At 60.0% G+C, this 8095-nt stretch overlaps 2 non-coding genes across 2 annotated transcripts; both read left to right on the plus strand.

The window, feature by feature from the left end:
• Window positions 1-3571: 3571 nt before the first annotated feature.
• On the plus strand, window positions 3572-5386 carry LOC142794755 (small subunit ribosomal RNA). The gene has a single exon (XR_012892593.1). It is a non-coding gene; the product is annotated as a small subunit ribosomal RNA (ribosomal RNA).
• Window positions 5387-7105: 1719 nt separating this feature from the next.
• On the plus strand, window positions 7106-7258 carry LOC142794760 (5.8S ribosomal RNA). The gene has a single exon (XR_012892598.1). It is a non-coding gene; the product is annotated as a 5.8S ribosomal RNA (ribosomal RNA).
• Window positions 7259-8095: the final 837 nt, after the last annotated feature.

The following is an 8095-nucleotide window of genomic DNA, read 5'->3' on the forward strand; positions in this document are numbered from 1 at the left end:
GTTCGTCGTCTTTGGCCGAGCGAGTGCTGGCACTCCGGCGAAGCGAAACGGGGCCGATTCGGGCACGATATCGGCGTATTTCGACGTGCTCGCCGGCGACCGTCGCACGAGTACGGCAAAGCGCGTCTGCCGGGGCGAGGTTTGCGACGCCGACGAAAAAGTGGGAAGCGCCGCTCGGATCTTCGCCGTTTTTGCAGGAGTGAGTGGCGGCCCTCCTGCGAGACCAAGAAGCATCGACTCGCGCACGATATCGGTGTCTTTCGACGTGCCCGCCGGCCACCGCCGCACGAGTACGGCAAACCGCGTATGCCGGGGCGGGGTTGGCGACGCCGACGCAAAAGTGGGAACCGCCACTAGGATGTTCGCCGTTTTTGGCAGAGTGAGTGCTGGCACTCCGGCGAAGCGAAAGAGCGCGAATGCGCCCACGAAAGTGGCGTGTTTGGACGTGCTTGACGACGACCACCGCAGGAAAACGAAAAACCACGTCAGCCGGGGCGAGCGACCCATGGCGGTCTGGGTGCTTATCGCTGCTATTATAGGGGCACCCCGGCAGACGCAAAAAAAAAAAAAAAATTTTTTTCGACATTCTTTTTTGCTCGTCGACCTCGGGTGACCCAGGTCGCAGTGGGAGCCGCGCACGAAAGCGGCGTCGCGAGACGGCTTCGCGGTCGCTAGTCGCACGAGCTCGGCAACCGCGTCTGCCGGGGCGGAGTTCGGGACGCCGACGGCTAAGTGGGAACCGCCGCTCGGATGTTCGCCGTTTGTGGCCGAGTGAGTGCTGGCACTCCGGCGAAGCCAAACGGGGCCGATTCCGGCACGATATCGGCGTCTTTCTACGTGCTCGCCGGCGACCGTCGCACGAGTACGGCAAAGTGCGTCTGCCGGGGCGGGGTTTGCGACGCGTACGCAATAGTGAGAACCGTCGCTCGGATGTTCGTCGTCTTTCGCCGAGCCAGTGCTGGCAATCCGGCGAAGCCGAACGGAGCCGATTCGGGCACGATATCGGCGTCTTTCCACGTGCTCGCCGGCGACCGTCGCACGAGTACGGTAAACCGCGTCAGCCGGGGCGGAGTTCGGGACGCCGATGCGAAAGTGGGAAGCGCCGCTCGGATCTTCGCCGTTTTTGGAGGAGTCAGTGGCGGCACTCCGGTGAAGCCAAGGTGCGCCAATTCGCGCACGATATCGGCGTCTTTCGACGTGCCCGCCGGCCACCGTCGCACGAGTACGGCAAACCTCGTCTGCCGGGGCGGGGTTTGCGACGCCGACGCAAAAGTGGGAACCGCCGCTCGGATGTTCGCCGTTTTTGGCAGAGTGAGTGCTGGCACTCCGGCGAAGCGAAAGAGCGCGAATGCGCCCACGAAAGTGGCGTGTTTGGACGTGCTTGACGACGACCACCGCAGGAAAACGAAAAACCACGTCAGCCGGGGCGAGCGACCCATGGCGGTCTGGGTGCTTATCGCTGCTATTATAGGGGCACCCCGGCAGACGCAAAAAAAAAAAAAATTTTTTTCGACATTCTTTTTTGCTCGTCGACCTCGGGTGACCCAGGTCGCAGTGGGAGCCGCGCACGAAAGCGGCGTCGCGAGACGGCTTCGCGGTCGCTAGTCGCACGAGCTCGGCAACCGCGTCTGCCGGGGCGGAGTTCGGGACGCCGACGGCTAAGTGGGAACCGCCGCTCGGATGTTCGCCGTTTGTGGCCGAGTGAGTGCTGGCACTCCGGCGAAGCCAAACGGGGCCGATTCCGGCACGATATCGGCGTCTTTCTACGTGCTCGCCGGCGACCGTCGCACGAGTACGGCAAAGTGCGTCTGCCGGGGCGGGGTTTGCGACGCGTACGCAATAGTGAGAACCGTCGCTCGGATGTTCGTCGTCTTTCGCCGAGCCAGTGCTGGCACTCCGGCGAAGCCGAACGGAGCCGATTCGGGCACGATATCGGCGTCTTTCCACGTGCTCGCCGGCGACCGTCGCACGAGTACGGTAAACCGCGTCAGCCGGGGCGGAGTTCGGGACGCCGATGCGAAAGTGGGAAGCGCCGCTCGGATCTTCGCCGTTTTTGGAGGAGTCAGTGGCGGCACTCCGGTGAAGCCAAGGTGCGCCAATTCGCGCACGATATCGGCGTCTTTCGACGTGCCCGCCGGCCACCGTCGCACGAGTACGGCAAACCTCGTCTGCCGGGGCGGGGTTTGCGACGCCGACGCAAAAGTGGGAACCGCCGCTCGGATGTTCGCCGTTTTTGGCAGAGTGAGTGCTGGCACTCCGGCGAAGCGAAAGAGCGTGAATGCGCCCACGAAAGTAGCGTATTTGGACGTGCTTGACGGCGACCGCCGCAGGAGTACGAAAAACCACGTCAGCCGGGGCGAGCGACCCACGGCGGTCTGGGTGCTTATCGCTGCTATTATAGGGGCACCCCGGCAGACGCAGAAAGAAAAAAAAAAATGGGGACATGGCGTGCGTCACCGTGCGGCTTCGCAGCGTTGCCGAAGTCGCCGAGCCCTTCGACTGAGCCGAACGGCGGACAGGGAACGTTGGTCGGCCGTTCTAACCTGTCGGTGCCACGCCGAGACGTCGTTAAGGAAAACCGCGTCGTGGGCCTCTACGACGCCGTCGAGTCGTTGTACGTTTGGTGTCCAGCGTGTCGGCGGCGAGTAGCGGACACGTCGTTCACGACTTCGGTCTTTCGCAGTCGACGCGAACTTGCGGAGAGTCGTGGTGCCTCACGTTTTCGGCAGAAACCGCGGCGGAATTTTCCCGTGCGTGCGCGCACGACCTCGGTGCTGTGCCGTCAGCGTAGTGTTGCACAAACTCGTGGCCTACCCAAGGTGCGGTACGTTTGCGGCCGTATCCTCGGTGGGAATTTCGTGAGTAGGGTCGCAAATTCTACGACCTCGGCGGGTTTGAGAGCGACGTAGACTTGTGGCACGCTCAACATGCCACACGTTTCGGGGCACACCCGCGGTGAAATTTTCTCGAGTACGCTCGTATTAGGGCCCAAGGAGGTCTGGGTACTTATCGCTGCTATTATGTGGGGGTTCTCGTGAGCGGCGTACGCGAAAGCGACCGGGTGTCTGATATGCGGCGGGCTTCGGCCTCGTCAAGCGTGTCCTCGGGTCTGCTCCAGGGGAATCCACGGCAGTCGTCTGCAGCCTCATCCGCTTGATGCGTTAGGGGCTGGTTGTCGGACGGTGCCGTTTTACCACGATATCGAGGTGTGTTCCGTGTCGTCCTCGGGCGATTCAGATGCGAAAGCGCCGAAGACGCGGGCGTGACCCGTCGTCTGGCGGCTTTGCAGTCTCGGCTCCGTTGCTAGTTCCGGCCGGTCCACCGACAGTGCAGCGGGCTTGGGCAACCCGCACGGCGCGACCGAGTCGATGCAACGAAAAAGAGCGAGCATGAACGTGCTTCTTGCCGCACGGCTCCCACTCGTCTTTCGGGAAGGTTGTGCCGTAGCGAGCTCGAACGCCGTCATCTCGGAGTGCAAAATAAGCGTGTTGGGGCGCCTGAAGGTGGCCTCCGCCGCACACAGACTGCGTCCGGCCCGCCGAGGGCGAGGACGGACGCGCAGTCGAACGATTACCTGGTTGATCCTGCCAGTAATCATATGCTTGTCTCAAAGATTAAGCCATGCATGTCTAAGTACATGCCGAAATAAGGCGAAACCGCGAATGGCTCATTAAATCAGTTATGGTTCCTTAGATCGTTTCTTCCTACTTGGATAACTGTGGCAATTCTAGAGCTAATACATGCAGTGAGCCTGGAGCCCTTTGGGTAACGGGTGCTTTTATTAGACCAAGATCGATCGGGTTTCGGCCCGTATTGTGTGGTGACTCTGGATAACTTTGTGCTGATCGCATGGCCACGAGCCGGCGACGTTTCTTTCAAGTGTCTGCCTTATCAACTTTCGATGGTAGGTTACTTGCTTACCATGGTTGTTACGGGTAACGGAGAATCAGGGTTCGATTCCGGAGAGGGAGCCTGAGAAACGGCTACCACATCCAAGGAAGGCAGCAGGCGCGCAAATTACCCACTCCCGGCACGGGGAGGTAGTGACGAAAAATAACAATACGGGACTCTTTTGAGGCCCCGTAATTGAAATGAGTACACTCTAAATCCTTTAACGAGGATCAATTGGAGGGCAAGTCTGGTGCCAGCAGCCGCGGTAATTCCAGCTCCAATAGCGTATACTAAAGCTGCTGCGGTTAAAAAGCTCGTAGTTGGATCTCAGTTCCAGACGAGTAGTGCATCTACCCGATGCGACGGCTCGGACTGAACATCATGCCGGTTCTTTCTTGGTGCACTTCATTGTGTGCCTCGAGATGGCCGGTGCTTTTACTTTGAAAAAATTAGAGTGCTCAACGCAGGCGAGTCGCCTGAATAAACTTGCATGGAATAATAGAACAAGACCTCGTTTCTGTTCTGTTGGTTTTTGGAATACGAGGTAATGATTAAGAGGGACGGACGGGGGCATTCGTATTGCGGCGCTAGAGGTGAAATTCTTGGACCGTCGCAAGACGAACTACTGCGAAAGCATTTGCCAAGAATGTTTTCATTGATCAAGAACGAAAGTCAGAGGTTCGAAGGCGATCAGATACCGCCCTAGTTCTGACCATAAACGATGCCAACCAGCGATCCGCCTGAGTTACTCAAATGACTCGGCGGGCAGCTTCCGGGAAACCAAAGTATTTGGGTTCCGGGGGAAGTATGGTTGCAAAGCTGAAACTTAAAGGAATTGACGGAAGGGCACCACCAGGAGTGGAGCCTGCGGCTTAATTTGACTCAACACGGGAAAACTTACCCGGCCCGGACACTGGGAGGATTGACAGATTGAGAGCTCTTTCTTGATTCGGTGGATGGTGGTGCATGGCCGTTCTTAGTTGGTGGAGCGATTTGTCTGGTTAATTCCGATAACGAACGAGACTCTAGCCTATTAAATAGGTGCGGGGTTCCCAGCACCTTACAACCTTCTTAGAGGGACAAGCGGCTCCTAGCCGCACGAAACAGAGCAATAACAGGTCTGTGATGCCCTTAGATGTCCGGGGCCGCACGCGCGCTACACTGAAGGAAGCAGCGTGTCTTTATCCCTGTCTGAAAAGACTGGGTAACCCGTGGAACTTCTTTCGTGATTGGGATAGGGGCTTGCAATTGTTCCCCTTGAACGAGGAATTCCCAGTAAGCGCGAGTCATAAGCTCGCGTTGATTACGTCCCTGCCCTTTGTACACACCGCCCGTCGCTACTACCGATTGAATGATTTAGTGAGGTCTTCGGACCGATGTCCGGCGCGGCCTTTCGGTTGCGCCGGTCTGTTGGAAAGATGACCAAACTTGATCATTTAGAGGAAGTAAAAGTCGTAACAAGGTTTCCGTAGGTGAACCTGCGGAAGGATCATTAACGGATTGTGAAGGGTGAGCGCCTCAGCTGCGTCTGCGCCCGACACTTTCTGCCGCTGACCCCGTTTGGACGCGGGGTAGGCTTTTCCCCACGGGGCTGCCTGAATGTGGAGCGGCACCCCGTGACAAATTGTTGCGCCCAGCGGACGCCAACACCGCGACCTTGGACGGTCGGCCAGGTGGCGGACGCGGGTACAAACGGCGCAACGCACTCATAGGTCGGCTTTCGACCCGCCACTGCACCGTGGCTCGAAGCGCTCGAAATGCGCGACCCGACCGCTGCGGGACCGCCTAGTACTGTAAACAGGAGCGGCGGAGCGCGAACGGCGAGTCGTGGTTACGTCGGTAGAAGGCGAGGCTGCGCGTTCCCGAAACGCCAGCCGAGTGCCCTCCCGACCGTTCGAGCGTGCAAGAACGAGACCCGACAATCGCGCGGCGACTGCCAAGTACGAGAGGAACGGCACAAGCGTCGGCGGTCGGTCAAGGAACTGGCGATGTGACGGGTCCGCTGTGCACCAGTGCATACCGTCCCGCCGTCCGCGGCAAGCGCCTCCGCGTCCTCGGGTGACGGAGGCTGCCGGTCGGTTCTTGCAGGCGAGGGATCTCGCTGGCACCGGTTCGCGTTGACGCGCGGCCGGTCATGGCACGGCGATGCGACGGCCGAGGTGCGCAGTACTCGATGGAGGAACCGCACGCTCCGATGACCGTCCCGCCCTCCGCGGCGTATGCGTACCGACCGTAATGGTTGCAGCAGCGCCGGCCGGCTTTTGAATTCGCCACACGAAACACGGTGCGAGATCGCGGTTAGGGGAGCGTCGACGTTGCCAGGCGTTTTGCTTGCTGCCGAGGGAAAGGCGGCACGGCCACGTCGCGCTCGTCGCGATTAGCGGGTCTGCGCGCTTTGGGAAGGTGCCGCAACGACTTGCCGAAAGAGGAAGCACGGAAGAACGAGGGACTTGGACGTCCCGACAATTGAACGCACTTGCGGCCAGGCCCTTGCTGGCTTCGTTCTTCCGCCTCGAGTAGGCTCGTACGCGGCTCCGGCGCCGAAAGTGGTCCTTGGCACCGACTTCGGTGGACGTGGGAAGTGCCGCGCAAGTACGGCGCGCCTGGCTCCACCTGTTGGCTAAAGTAGGCAGCCGGATCGGCATTTTGGTGTGCGGTGGCAAACCGTGGATGCGAAAAAAGCTTGTGCGATTTCGTGGAACAAAAAGCGGGGGTCCCCCTTTTTATGCGGAGGAGACCGACCCGCCCGCCGTGGTGAACCGCGACGCCACGGTAAAAACGGGAGAGGCTTGTCGATGGGACCGTGCATCCCGCGCTCCACGGAGGCCGGGAGGCGGCCGCCCGAGGAAATGTGTAGCCGTCGAGGCCCGCATCTGCGTGCACTCTTATCCAAATGGGTGTACCGCAGGCATTTTCTGGTTAGGCGGGCCAATGAGAGCGAGCACACAACGATACCTACGGGTCCGGCTTGGAGAACCGGCTTCGACGCCTCCCGAGTATTTATAGAGGGGTGGACCACGAAAGCACTCGCAAGTAGCGGAAGCGAAACGCCGTCCGAAACACACCGTTTGCTCGATTTGCGGCAGCCGAAAAAGGCGCGGCAGAGTTTTGGAGTCCAAGCGTGCGCTGAAAAGCGCCCTTCTTGGCCACTGTTTGGCCGAGTGCCAGAAACGTTTGGTTTTGACTGTACGGAATTGAACAAACACTTTTTCACGACTCTAAGCGGTGGATCACTCGGTTCTCGGGTCGATGAAGAACGCAGCCAGCTGCGAGACTTGGTGTGAATTGCAGGACACACTGAGCACTGATTCTTTGAACGCACATTGCGGCCTTGGGTCTTCCCTTGGCTTCGTCTGTCTGAGGGTCGGATCACATATCAAGAGAGCCTTCGGCGCACAAGGGAACGTGAGCCGTCGACTCGTTTTGACCGCGTCGGCAACACGGACAGCACGCTGAACACCTCACAGCGAGCGCCAACAGCGGCCACTCAAGGGCGAGACGGTGGCGACCGTCGTGCCAGAGCCCAACCGAAACGGGGGCGACCGACTGCATTGAGGATGTGGCACCTCGTTGAGACCGCCGCAGGACTTCGAGTCGGAAGGAAGCCTGCAGGGAAAGTGCGGTCGAGGTTGCGTACTCCTCTCTGCGACCGGGCGCGCAAGAGCTGCGAGAGCCACGGACGCGCAACTTTAACGCACGGTAAACACGAGGAGCGAAAGCCGGCCAGCAAAGCTTCTCCAGCCGTGCGCAAAGTGCGCGAGATCGCAGCCTTGCGTTGCGCTTGTTGCCCTCGAAGTAAGCAGGGTGTCCCGTAGACCGGGCGCTCGAACACGCTGCGGGGCCGTGCCTCCTCCAGGCTTTGCCGCGCGAACAGGGAACGTTCGCGCGCAAAGCGCAGGGAGGTGAGGAGGCTGCGCCCGACGTTTGCGGTTCGCTGCGTACGCGGTTGATGCGGAGAGCACGGCGCGACGACTTGCCGCGAAGCGGAAAAAGTCTCCCGCACGAGTTGGCGAAACGTTGGCGAAGCTTAAGGCGTTCTCGTCGTAGTCCGCCGTCGGTCTAAGTGCTTCGCAGTTCCCGTCCCGTTCAAAAAACTGGGCCACTCCAGTTGGGGCGGGGGCGACGCTACACGAGACGATGCCTCTCGCCAGGCTGCGTGGCTGCCCTTGCGGCGGCGGCGACTGGCCTCGGCGGTGTTTGGGCT

Source organism: Rhipicephalus microplus, unplaced genomic scaffold (assembly GCF_043290135.1).
Source record: "Rhipicephalus microplus isolate Deutch F79 unplaced genomic scaffold, USDA_Rmic scaffold_493, whole genome shotgun sequence".
NCBI lineage: Eukaryota > Metazoa > Arthropoda > Arachnida > Ixodida > Ixodidae > Rhipicephalus > Rhipicephalus microplus.